The sequence below is a fragment of the Zootoca vivipara genome, chromosome 2 (genome assembly GCF_963506605.1).
Source record: "Zootoca vivipara chromosome 2, rZooViv1.1, whole genome shotgun sequence".
Classification (NCBI taxonomy): domain Eukaryota; kingdom Metazoa; phylum Chordata; class Lepidosauria; order Squamata; family Lacertidae; genus Zootoca; species Zootoca vivipara.
In genome coordinates this window covers 22,202,953-22,216,405 of record NC_083277.1, presented here as the reverse complement: position 1 = coordinate 22,216,405, position 13,453 = coordinate 22,202,953, and the positions used below count along the sequence as shown (strand labels likewise).

General features: G+C 45.5%; 1 protein-coding gene and 1 non-coding gene across 8 annotated transcripts in view; both read left to right on the top strand.

Moving 5' to 3' along the window:
• FHIT (fragile histidine triad diadenosine triphosphatase) overlaps window positions 1-13,453 on the top strand; it is a 1,048,086-nt gene that overhangs the window by 672,407 nt on the left and 362,226 nt on the right. The window lies entirely within an intron of this gene.
• TRNAA-UGC (transfer RNA alanine (anticodon UGC)) lies at window positions 8,615-8,683 on the top strand. Its single transcript has one exon. It is a non-coding gene; the product is annotated as a tRNA-Ala (tRNA).

The window sequence follows — 13,453 nt, the reverse complement described above, 5'->3', positions numbered from 1 at the left end:
GGGCTTTGAAGACACTCAAACTCAGGATGCAAGGGAGAAACATGCCAAGAGGAAGGCACGCTTGGCAAATCCACACCGTGATCAACTCCCGCTTGGAAACCAGTGTCCACAGTCACTTACAGACTCACTGTTAAAACCGTGTTTATGGAAGACAATCTTACTCGGCTACGAGTGATCTCCAAAGAAGAAGATATATATATGATATCAATATTGCAGGGTTTACAAGATAATGAGATTCACATGGCGCTCTCGAGTGGGAAAGCTTGCACTTGTCATGGTAGCACAGGGGGAAATTGCTGTAAAGGCAGGTCACTTGAAAAGGGGGTCCCAGTTCCTCTTCCCCAGTCTCTCATTTCTCAAGTAACATGATTGGAGAGGAGCCGAACGATATGGAGCGGCATGCTTTCCCCCTCCATCCTGACAAGCCACAAACCACAGTGTCATTTTTTAATGATTCCACTGCTGGAAGTGCGAAGACGATTCCTCTTCCCCCTTCCGCTCTCCGCTTTCCCGTCAACGTCGCATTCCTAGAATCTGCTCTAAATTGTGTGGCAGGGTTTCTCCCTCCCCTTTCCCTTTAATTAAAAGCCAGATCTGTAACTTTTAATCTCCCTGAATAGCATCTCTTTAGCTGAGATTGACAAAGGCTGGCTGTGCCTCAGTCCCTTCAGCTGCTTTCGTTCCCCTCCTCCTTTCCTTTTGCTGCTTTATATTGTTTTTTATTGGTTTTATTAGAGATGTATAAGAAAACAGAAGTAGGGTACTAAACATGGTCCTAACTCCCCTCCCTCCCTGCCCCTACCCCTGATCCCACCAGCTGCCTGATAAGTGTTCATGTGTGATAATAATACATTCCTATTTTAGTTGTCCTCCCACATTATTCCATCAGGGTTGTATTCAAGCATCCATCCTCCGTGAGGTTATCATCTCCAACTGAAGTATCAAGAAGTGTCCCAGGTCATGGCATCCAGATTCGTAGTGATGCAGCTCGTAACGTCTTTTATGAACCCCTTTCTTCAGCTTGGTTTTCCTGCATGTGGTATTCCTGCAGATCTAAGGACAAGGAGCAAAAGCCCTTTCCTACCTTTGGTCACAACACAATTGTCTGCAGTGCCCTTAAAATCATACAGCAAATCCGGAGCTTCATAGTCCTGGTGGCACCACAGTGGGAAGAGCCAAAGCTCAGTGATAGAGCCCCAGTTTTGAGCCCTGGGGCTGGAAGAGACCCTTGCCTGAAACCTTGGAGAGCCACTGGCAGTCAGTTTTGGCAATAGGTGGACCAGGAGCCTGCCTTGGTAGGAGTTCGCTTCCTACAGTATATCCCCCAAAGCACAGTGTTATAGCAGCTGCTACTGCCCTGTGGGCACCCTGCAGCATCCGTTGGACCTGCCATCTTGAATTCTCCAAAGTTCCTCTGAGCCCCACTCTGAGGAATGAACATGCTGGACATGGCTATCTGAAGTTTCGCTTGAACTAATAAATTAAGAAAGAATGGGGGAAAGGTGAAATTCTGGCCATTGCTATTTCCCCTACTGCCATCTGGCAAGCTCGGACATGTGGGTACTTGATACAAGAGGTCTGATGCAAGCAAGGTTTGATCAGGTGGGAAGAAGAGTTGATTTCTGTGTATTAACTCCATTTAAAATTGATTCCTCCTCCGTCTCAATAGTGTGATATAGCTAGGATCTCTTCAGCCCATGCCCTGGACCAGGCACCCCCAAACTGCAGCCCTACAGATGTTTTGGCCTACAACTCCCATGATCCCTAGCTAACAGGACCAGTGGTCAGGGATGATGGGAATTGTAGTCCAAAACATCTGGAGGGCCGAAGGCTGGGGGTGCCTGCCCTGGACACTATCAGGTTTCTCCAGATGTGATCTTGCCATTACCTTCTGCTTATTCATGATGATGCTGTAGTTATATGTTTTTACTGCCTCCCCCTTTTCTCTTTAGTAAATGGAATGTGTGAAAAGCCACTTTAAAAGCCAGTTTAATTACATGTTGTTCATAATAATTGGCAGGATGTTAATTGCACTTGCTCATAACTCTTTATGCTCTGCATTCCTGGTAGGGTCTGTTTTTATTGCCTTTGTAAATCCTGTTGTGGCACCTTACCGTCAATCATCTGCTTTAAGGTTTATTGCAGAATAGCACATGGTGTGGCTTTCTTGTGCAACCAAGATGAGTGGCCTTTAAAAATAGGACAAATGAACCTCCTCCCAAATCGTTAGCTTGTGTCCCCCAGTTCTCCCAAACACTCCACATGTCCTTCATGCAGCTATCGGTGCCCTTGCAAAACAGGATGGCTTTGAGTCACATATTTCCAGGTTCAGGCGCAACAAACCCATCAACACACACATATGTGGACTCACCATTGTATGAAAATACGTTGCATTAAGCTGGCTCAGCTTGCATTATATGTGCAGGTGTGTTTCTGTGGGAGCGGGGAGAAACATTATCTTAGGTCAGAACGATTATGGATTCCAGGAGTAACAAGTTGCTGAGTGAATGACTAGACTCCCCCCACCCCCAGAAATGCGTAATGCATACATGTCTTTAAGTCATTGTGTTTCCTTTGCATCACTGCATTTGTTGTATGGATCATTCCCCCCTTATTGCATCCCTTATTGCCATGCTTTATAGCATAGGATGATCCTGAAAATCTGCGTAGCTCAAAGTGCAATCTTTTGATTTGAATACAGATTGCTCTATTTGCATAATGAGGTATGATGACTGCGTGATTAAGGCAGGCGGCTATAGCCATATACTGTTGCAAATTAAAGTATAATTGAGGGCCACTTCCCTTGTTATGTAACTGAAGTCATAGGAGTCTTTCTGTAAGGCACAGATTTGTTGCAAAAATGACTCCCATCCAAAGCTCTCTGGAGCCACCAGTTTCCAGAGGCAATTCACTGGCATAACCATTTGGTCAACCCACAGAATTTGTACCATGTGAAGGACCTGGTGATTTCCTACTGGAATGAGAGGTGGTTCTTACCCTTGCCCATGTGGATGGGTTATTGAGCCATTCTCCTGGCTTTTGGGGTAATCTTTTGGTCTAGGAAGGTCGTATATTGCAAGGAAGAGACTGGCTTGACAGCTCTGTTTGCTTATGAATGAAACTCAGTGCTTGCTTAGACAGACTGTGTGCCAGTCTTAGTAGTGGACCAGTTTAGCTTTATCTGCCTTAAATAAAACTTGATCCATGGCAACTGTGTTTTTCACCACTACTGATGTAAACAGGGAAAGCCATGTCCCTCCGATAGACTTTCAGTGTCAACTTGATTTAGTTTACAAAGCACTTTGTCAGCCCATAGATACCTGCATATTCATGTAACAAGGTTCCAGTGGCCATTTTATGTTGGGAAAAGCAGTGGGCTGGGTGGGAGAATTCGGAGCAGCGATAGCAGGGGGTGGGGTACTGCTTGACCCTTTCATGACACGTTGCTTTGCTGATGCAACTTCCACCAGGCACTTCATGCCTCTGATGGAAATTGGACATTTAAGAGGGCAAGCACATGCCTGGGACTCCACAACAGGAAGAGAGGCTTGAGTGGGTGGTAGGGTTTTGTTTTGTTTTGTTTTGTTTTGTTGCAGATAATGATGGACAACAAAAAGGCTAAGTACCTCCTCTTGCTTCTCCACTCCAAATCACCTCCTAAGCAATCTTTACCCCTACCCAGAAGAACCATCAGGGTTTTGTTTCTTATGCACATTTGCACAAGACATCTAGATCTGCTTTTAAGTTCTTTATTCTGCGAGTCTTCAAATTTGACCACAAGGCTGCTAAACCTTAGAATGGCAGAATAAAAACTGCCAAACCCATTTTTCTCTGAAAAATCATTCCTGCAGTAAAAAAAACCCCAACACAAACCCCAATTTTAACATTCCATGCACAAAGGACCAAAAGTATGGATGGAACAGCCTCCGCTAATTGTGCTTTGAGTAGCCCCTGGCTCTTCAGTAAAATTCCAGATACTGCTGCAAAGATCAACCCTAGATGTTCTCTAATTATTACTGTCATGGACTCCCCTGCCTCATATCATGCCTCCTGACCTGTGGTCTGCGGCGTGGCTGTATAATTCTTCTAAATGTGCAGTCATCCACAATCTGAGCCAAACATTAACATCTATGCAGTTGCTGGGAAACTGCTACGTACATTAGCCCACAAATGATTCTCAGGAGCATTGCCATTGGGTGGGTCTGTTTCTTACTGAAACCATATTAAATATGGTTGAAAGAGCATATTGGGGGCTGCTTGTTTTGGTTTGGCAGTTTCCCACTGGTGGTGGAGTATCCCTTGTTAAATCGTTATCAGCCAATGTTGCAGTCAAGCACTCAGGTGTGCCTTTAAAGTGGATTTGGAAATAAACACACACACACACATCATTTTCTACTCCAAGGTATTAGGGAAAGGAATGAAACATGAGCTCATGGGCATTTATGCCACTGTATCAGTTCTCTGAACGTCTCTGGTATTCAATATTTGGTCATTGTTTATCCTCTATCAGGAGGAATTCATGCCTTGTAATTTTGTTGCTTTTTCCACAAGAAAGTACTATTACTTTAGTACAGGGGTGGCCACCTCCCAAGAGACTCTGATCTACTCACAGAGTTAAAAACTGGGAGTGATCTACCCCCTTTTGGGGGGTTCAGGTCAAAGCTGTTGAGTTTTTTTAAGGAAGGGAAGCCCTGTTTTGGGGGGTTTAGGTCAAACTTGTTGAGCTTCTTTTAGGAGGGAGGGAGGCACATTTTTGTTTAGGGCTTCAGGTCATAGTTCAGCTTTTTTAGGGAGGAGGAAAATTTTGGGTGAGCTTTTTTTAGGGGTGCCAGTGATCTAGCAGTGATCTACCACAGACATCCAGTGATCTACTGGTAGATCACAATCTACCTGTTGGACGTGCCTGCTTTAGTATATAAAAGGCAGTATACTGTGCTTTTAGCAATTAGAGGTTTTAAAACATGGATACTGAGTGTTCTGAGAGTATTTTATTGTTTTGTATATTAATGCAATGGCTGTTTTTGTGGGTATGGACTTTAAAACATTTGTTTTATGGCCACATGGTGGTGGTGTGACTCATAGGCAAATGTTGAGGCCAGACATGTGATATCACTGTGAGGTCATTTTGTGTGTGTGTGTGTGTGTGTGTGTGTGTGTCATTAGTTACCATAATTTTCAATAATCTGTTCCTTTATTTGCAGCTGGACTTTTTCTTTTCTATTTCTAGTTTGCATTGTAAGAGGCGTGTCTTCTCCCCCTTTTTCCATATGGCATCCCCCTTGCACAATTTACTCATAGCTGCCAAGTCTCCCGCTGAAAAATGTGAGATCAGCAGCGGCGCAGCACCGGAAGTCACGCGTAGAAGCGACTTCCAGTGCCGCACTACCCATGTTTGGGCACTGGAAATCGGGCGGCGCCAGCACCCAAAATGGAGCCTCCCTGGAAGGTAGGAAATCCGGGGGGGGGGGTATGGGATTTTTTCCGATCTGGGCTGCCAGCGGGAAACGGTTTAAAATATGGGGGTTTCCCGTGAAAAAGGGAGACTTGGCAGCCATGAATTTACTTTTTGCTTGATGGGGGAATACTGTGAGGAGAAAAAGGAGCCCAATTCTCTAAAGCTGGGCCGAACTACATGTTGCACACCAGCTGCATATAAAGGACTCTGCTACATTTGTAAAGATAAAGCGTTTTATATGCGTTATAACACTATGGCACCAGGTGGCGCTGTGGAGTCCCATTATGCCCCCTTCTTTGTTGCAAGACATCCTTTGGTCTCTGTGTTTTGTTATGGGAATGGCTTTAACCCTTTCCCTGCCAACCACTTCCCCCTCTCAAACTTTACCCACAGCCCTACTTGCCCTTGTTCTGGACTCATGTTTACCTCACAGATACAGGTCTGGGACGGTGGGGCAGGGGGAGGGAGCAGCTGGGAGGAGATCTGGGGAAATGCAGCCTTCGGGGAATGGGTTGAGCACTCCTGTGGAGAGAGATTTTCCAATTGTGTTATTGAGCTAGATCTGATCCTATAGTTTGCATTGCCTGCATTGTATAATTGTGAGTGTATGGCTTAGCCACCCCCCCCCCCATATCCCTGGGATGACTTGCTGTGTGCCGAAGGGTAATGTAAACAAAACAGGATGCCCAGCTAAGCTATCAAGGCCGGATGACTGTCTTGTCTGATGCTAGCAGTCTGATGCAAAGAGCAGCAAGATAGTCAAGGCTGCCTGAGTCAGCATGTGTTTATGCATAAAACCGGACACAGGAAGATCCTTATATGTACTTGTGACCCCCTTGCGTGCGTGACCCCTTTGCGTGCGCACATTTACAGAGGAGGGGGAAAGAGGCCCAAAGAAGTGTATAAGAAGCTTTGCAATTTGTGTTTCTCTACTCTTGTTGTGAGCTGATCACCTTGAGTCTCTTATTAATAAGAATTAAATTCTTTCTCTGAATTCAACCCCGGTGTCATTATTGACTATCTCTGTCCTGCCTGGGCGCAACTTAAAGGACCCTTAGTAGCTGATAAGGCTACACTTCCTCATCACTGCTGCAAAGCTCCCCTCTCATGGTTTTGTTTGTTTGTTTTTGCAGTTGGATGAAAAGTAAAAAGGCCCGTCAGGCTAACATTACATACAATTGCAGTGTAACGTGTAGTTTTACCCTTAGTTCAGTGCTAAGGCTTACAGAGGACTAAATTAAATTTAAGTGAGCTTGTGGGACGTGTTCTGAAAAATAAATGCTCCTGCTCTCTCCTCCCTGCCCCTCACCTCAATCGGAAGGTTATCCCGCTCCTGAAGGTGAGGATGCTTGTCAGTCCAGATTGAGCAGAGAAGCATAGGGACAATTTAGCACGGCTGTGGGAGTCTTTCCAAAACGCTTAATAATTTGCAACCTGGAAGCCCCAGGTGTTCAATAAAAGAAAAGCCAGCCCTCCTTTTCCAGCACTGTCCCTTTTCCCTCTTTGTAGACATAATTACTGTATTCTGTTAAATTAATCCAGCCGGGCGCCTAGTTAGAATTATATCTGTAAAAGCACATTTTCAAATTAACAGAAGGCAGAAAAAAAGGAGCAGGGAAGAAGAGTACAAGTGCAGACACACAGAATGACACCAAGGGTTGGATATGGGGGGGGGGGGAGAGAAGGTGATCTGCTGAGAAGTTATTTTGAAGTTTGTAAGAATTACATAAGCAGAAATGGCCTATCCGCACTGAAGCTGTTTCAGTGTAGGCTGAGAAAAAACACAAGACGAGCCCCATTGTCTCAGCCAATGGCCTGTATGCGCAGATTTGCACAAAGATTGCACTTGCTGGTTTATATTTATAGCTGCAAATTTAGAAATGACAATGTCCTTTAGAAATGGGGCGACACATTTTTTTCTCGTGAGAGCACGGCAGCCAAAAGGACCGCCACGATTTCACACAATTTTGGCGCTGCACTTCTGGAGGGCATGGTGCCCAAGAATGCTGTTGCCAATAGGTAAACTAATAGGTTAAAGGTAAAGGGACCCCTGGCCATTAGTTCCAGTCGCGAATGACTCTGGGGTTGCGGCGCTCACCTCGCTTTACTGGCCGAGGGAGCCGGCGTACAGCTTCCGGATCATGTGGCCAGCTTGACTAAGCAGCTTCTGGCGAACCAGAGCAGCGCACGGAAACGCCGTTTACCTTCCCTCTGGAGCAGTACCTATTTATCTACTTGCACTTTGACGTACTTTCGAACTGCTAGGTGGGCAGGAGCTGGGACCAAGCAACGGGAGCTCACCCCGTCACGAGGATTCGAACCGCCAACCTTTGGATCGGCAAGTCCTAGGCTCTGTGGTTTAACCCATAGCACCAACCGCGTTGTATTAGTCACCGTAGTAACTAATAGGTTACTAATTAGGTAAATATCTTTCATTTACCTAAAGCATTGTTTTATGCTTCAGCTGGGAAAAGTGCTAAAACAACGCTTTAGATAAATGAAGTATTCAGCTGAAAAGACTTGCAAAATGGTTTAGAAAGATCAGCAACAAGACAATTCCCTGCCCTCAGGCTTACAATAGGAAAAACACAAAAAAGGGGGTTGTGAGGGAGGAGAGGGGAAAAGCAAAGTCATACACTATTCCTAAAATGCAAGTGCTGGAGTGATATTAACATGTGAATTGGACTAATGCATTAGCTTCTGAGAGTTCAATTGTTGTCTGTCTGATCTAAGCAACTTCTGCTCTCACTTCCTTTTCCTGTCATGCTGTATAAAGTTTCTTGTGGTCTGCCACTGCAGTAAAGGATTTCTAAGCAGCAATGTGAGGCTATCTGGTTTTTCTCAGTAATACTAGTATCCTGCTAACAGTAAGTTGATACCACCTCAAGCCCCAGAGCAGATGGCAGGCTGCTCACAGTTCAGAAGCAGGCTTTGGCCGGCCTCCAAAAAGTAGCCTTGCACGCCAACCTCCTTTTGTGACTTATGTATTGCCAGAAAAGAGGAAATGCAACAAGGAAACAGAGGACAAATGAGGAAGACTTATTTGCGGAAGGATTGCATATGCTAATTTGCAAGTGTATGTGCAGAATTAGAAACATCTACTGTGAGTTAAATAGAAAAACAAGACATCTCACCAGAGTGGCAGAGGATTGAAGAAGCGTAGTAGCTTAGTGGTAGAGCATCTGCCTTGCATGCAGAAGACCCTGGGTTCAAACCCCAGCATCTCCACGTACGGCTGGGAGAGGCTCCTGCCTGAAACTTTGAAATCAAACAACAACAACTTTATTATTAAATGTATATCCCACCCTTCCTCCCTAAGGGTCCCAGGCGTGGCAGACCTTCAGGTCTCAAATTTCAGCAGCAACCTGTGCAGTGCCAAAACTTTGTGCCCCTGCCTCTTGCCTTCCATTCTACATAATGGTTGCAGGTGGCCCCAGTGTGACGGAACAGGTTACGCTCCCCTAAATCCACCCCTGAGCCCAGGGCGGCAAACAACAAACAAAAAGTAGGTGCTGAAAATACAGCAGTCTAATATTCAAGGGGATGGTATTCCAAAGTCTGGGTGCCACAACACTAAAGGCCCAATTTTCATATTGTGCATAATAATAATAATAATAATAATAATAATAATAATAATAATTTATACCCTGCCCATCTGGGCGGCTCCCAACAGAATATTAAAAACACGATAAAACATTAGACATTAAAAACTTCCCTAAAGAGGGCTGCCTTCAGATGTCTTCTAAAAGTCAGATAGTTGTTTATTTCCTTGACATCTGATGGGAGGGTGGGTGTTTCACAGAGTGGGTGCCACCACTGAGAAAGCCCTCTGCCTGGTTCCATGTAACCTCTCTTCTCGTTGTGAGGGAACCTCCAGAAGGCCCTCGGAGCTGGACCTCAGTGTCCAGGCAGAACGATGGGGGGGTGGAGACGCTCCTTCAGGTATACTGGGCCAAGGCCATTTAGGGCTTTAAAGGTCAGCACCAACACTTTGAATTGTGCTCAGAAATAAAAAAAAATGATCCAGCTATTCTAGGCTTTCCCCCCTTAAACTCTTAAATTCATAGGCTCAGAATTGGAGCAGGTCTTGTAGGTCAGGATGCAGGAAATCTGGAACTTGACAAACCCCAACATTTAGCTCTCCAGCCTCCGCTTGAGCAACTCTAGCAAGGGACCAACAGCAACCTTAGGCACATAGCTGCCAAGTCTCCCGTTTTTCCCGGGAAACCCCCCTTTTTACTTACCTTTTCCCGGTGGTCCCCCGTATCACTTCGTCTCCCGTTTTTCTCCGTTATTTTCTCCTGCCGGCGGTCTTTTTTTTTCTTTCTGATTTGCCCTTCTATGGGCACAAAAAATGGCTGCCGCCGGCTTCAAAATCCGTATCTACGCATGACCGGAAGTGCGTAGATGCGACTTCCTGTGTTGGCGACGGCCATTTTGGTGCCCATAGATGGGCGGGCCGACACCAGAAGTTGCGTCGATGCACTTCCGGTCATGCGTAGAAGCTACTTTTGAAGCCGGCGGTGGCCATTTTGGTGCCCATAGATGGGCGGGACGACACCAGAAGTTGCGTCGACGCACTTCCGGTCATGCGTAGAAGCTACTTTGAAGCCGGTGGTGGCCATTTTTGGTGCCCATAGAAGGGCAAAGCGACACCGGAAGTTACGTCGGCGCAACTTCCGGTGTCACACGGCTGCCGTTCCTGGATTCTGCAGTCCGGGACTTGGAAGGTAAGCTTAGGAACTGCTTCCATTGTTGACCTTACTCCAAGGTTGCAACCACACCATACATTCAAAACACTCTTATACCACTTCAACCATCATGCTGTGGGTGTGGAAGTGCCCCCAATGTTTAACTGTAATCTACCCTCCTATCACTTCCGAACCAGCCCGGAACTATCTGTGTGAAATCCTTTAGGGGATTTTACATTTCTGCAGTTGTGAACTTTGTGTGGTGCGAAACCAGCCACTTTTGAGAGGATGGAATTCAATGCTAGTCCTAATCACCCATTTAAGACAGGTCCATTCATTTCAGTAGGTCTACTCTGAGTAGGACTTAGCTGAATTCCACCCACTATTCCAATAAGCTATTTTCACGACACAACCCTACAACACACAAATTGAATTGGGCCCGATATGACATACAGCAAAAATTGGGAAGGCGATTGGGCTCCATCATGTGAGACCTGCTGTGCTACACCTGCTGACTCACCATTGCTCACCTGGTCGCAAGCCTTGTCCCATTACAGGTACTCATATACAGAACCTATTTGTCATTATGGTGAAGCAGCAGGGGGTGGGGATGACTGGCTCAAAATGTCCAGAGCAAATTCACATCATGAAGCAAAGTTGAGAGAATGAGGAATCAGTTGCTTTAAGAACTCTGCTTTGTGTCACCTAGAAATGGGGATGGTGTCCAACTAAAATACAGCTCTCTTGGATCCCAGAGATAGATAGAGTTCTGCTCACCCTTTCCCATGATTTGCACAATTCTGGTTAAGGTATCCAATGCCAATAAAAGGGTATCTTTATAGATTTTGGGGGAGGAGGTCTGATATATGTGGAGAATATCTCCATTATTTATTTACTGAGAGGTACCTCACACTTTCCTATTCCCTACCTATTACTCATTTTCCCTAACCCTTTGTCACCAGGTACCTCAATATTATATATTTTCTATCTCCGTTTTTCCACTGGTAGCTATGGTTGACTGCAGGACAGAACAGCACTGTGATCCAAATATAAAGTAATTACAGAGTAACAGACTTCACAAATTAAAAGTGGTATTATAAAAAGCAGTAGTAATATTTCGGGCTTTGAGGTGATCTGCATAAGTCATAACACGGCTTCAAAAAAGTTCTGTGATAAGCAGCCATAATAACTGTCAAATGAAATCTTAAAATGCAACATCTACCTTTTGATTTGCAGCAGAAAAATATTGAATGTCAAAATTTCAGACTTCAGAGGAAAAAGAAATCCATCTATTCAAACAATTACAAAAGTTGAATGAAGGTCGTATTTTATATTTTCTGCACTCAATGTAGCTTGATTGAGAGCAATTCTCATTTGCAAGAACCTTTGCTTTATAAAAGGTTTTGATCTGAAGCTCTCTACTTCCTTTTGTAACACACACACACACACACACACACACACACACACACACAATCATTATATCTGTATAGTATAGTGTATTTCTATACCATACCACAGGTGTATGGGGTGTTAGGGGGAGGGGTATTCCCTCTGGTGGGGGACACACCATGCTCCTTCTGGGGTAGTCTGCTCACTTTTGGTCCCAACCCTGCACTCAGCTCTCGAGAGACCAGTGGCTCCTAGAAGGTGCCAGCATGCAACAGCAGTCACATCCCAGGAACGGCTTCAACTGGCCAGCTAAACCAGGTGAGGGTAGCTCAGGCATCCCCAAACTGCGGCCCTCCAGATGTTTTGGCCTACAACTCCCATGATCCCTAGCTAACAGGACCAGTGGTTGGGGAAGATGGGAATTGTAGTCCAAAACATCTGGAGGGCCGAAGTTTGGGGATGCCTGGGGTAGCTGATGGGTCTTAAGCCCTCTGTGAGTTGAGGTGTCTCCTGGCATGTGAAAACAGGCTCCGGTGGATTGGGAAGACAAGACCAAGAATGGTCCAATGGTCAAGAAGGCGGTTTCTGAAGATGCTGTAGAGGGAAGTGAGGGACAGATAGGGCTCATCAATCTGGGAAGGTAGCCCATCTAGGAGATCCTAAACCTCTGCTGCCTTGTGGGATATCTTCTGGGGAAGACAAGGCTAAGGAGTAAACCCTACACAAATCTGGAGTGGAGTCCCTATGTCAGTCAGATGGTGCCTTGTACACCTCCTTCTTTCAGCTTCTGCAGCCAATCTGGTGCCAGATGTATTGCTCTGCTTTCCTTTGGACCACATCAGCGAGGCCAAGAGGGGGGTCATTGTGTGGGCAGCCCAGGACCTCGATGCACATTTCCAGGCTTGTGCCCCAGAGAGGTCACTTCAGTGCTGTTAACACAGCAGTTTGACTTCATCCCCGGAGGCACACTCCATTGTCTCTCGAGACAGACAGATGCCAGCAACTATGCCACGCTTCATCCACGAATCACACGGTGGTTTACAATATAAAAACACAAAAAAATAATAAAGGTGTCCATCTGCTCTGTGTTCAGCCCAAATTACTGTCCTGTTAACAAAGTGTACTGAGTGGCCCCAAAATGCTACTATTTGCACTTTACAATAAAGGAACCACTGCATTTAGCTGTAAAGTGAAACCAAGCAGACTAGTGGAATGGCAAGAGCTAAAGTGGGGAGGAGATGGGGGAGGAGGGCCTCTCTTGTTTTGATGGGCAGGTCTTGGTGTACTCACAATAATTTCTTTTCCCAAAGTGCTCCAACCACAGAGGTTTAGGGGAGGGGTGCTGAAGCAAACAAAACCATTTGTTTTGCTTTTCCCTTTTGCCTGGGAAAGCAAGCCATTTAGAAGAGTGGTGGGCGGTGTATTTTCCATTCCCTTTCTCTTTGCCAATAATTTAAAATCTTTATTTCAGATTGTCTTTATTACACTGTTTCTCTTTTTCTGGTTTCCATCAGTTTGCTTGGTTACCAGTTTGCACACTTTTAGGAGAGATCAGTGTAGAGGCATACCACTTTCCCTCTCCCTAAGTTCACTTGGAGAACTTATCGCGTGATGTATTGATTCATTTTTATTCTATCTCCTTTTCCATTTGCCAAGAAACAGTGCCTACTTAAATTATTATTATTTAATTCCAGTTGTTCCTCCCTAAAGGTAAAGGTAAAGGGACCCCTGACCATTAGGTCCAGTCGTGACTGACTCTGGGGTTGCTGTGCTCATCTCGCGTTATTGGCCGAGGGAGCCGGCGTACAGCTTCCAGGTCATGTGGCCAGCATGACAAAGCCACTTCTGGCAAACCAGAGCAGCACACGGAAACGCCGTTTACCTTTCCGCTGGAGCGGTACCTATTTATCTACTTGCA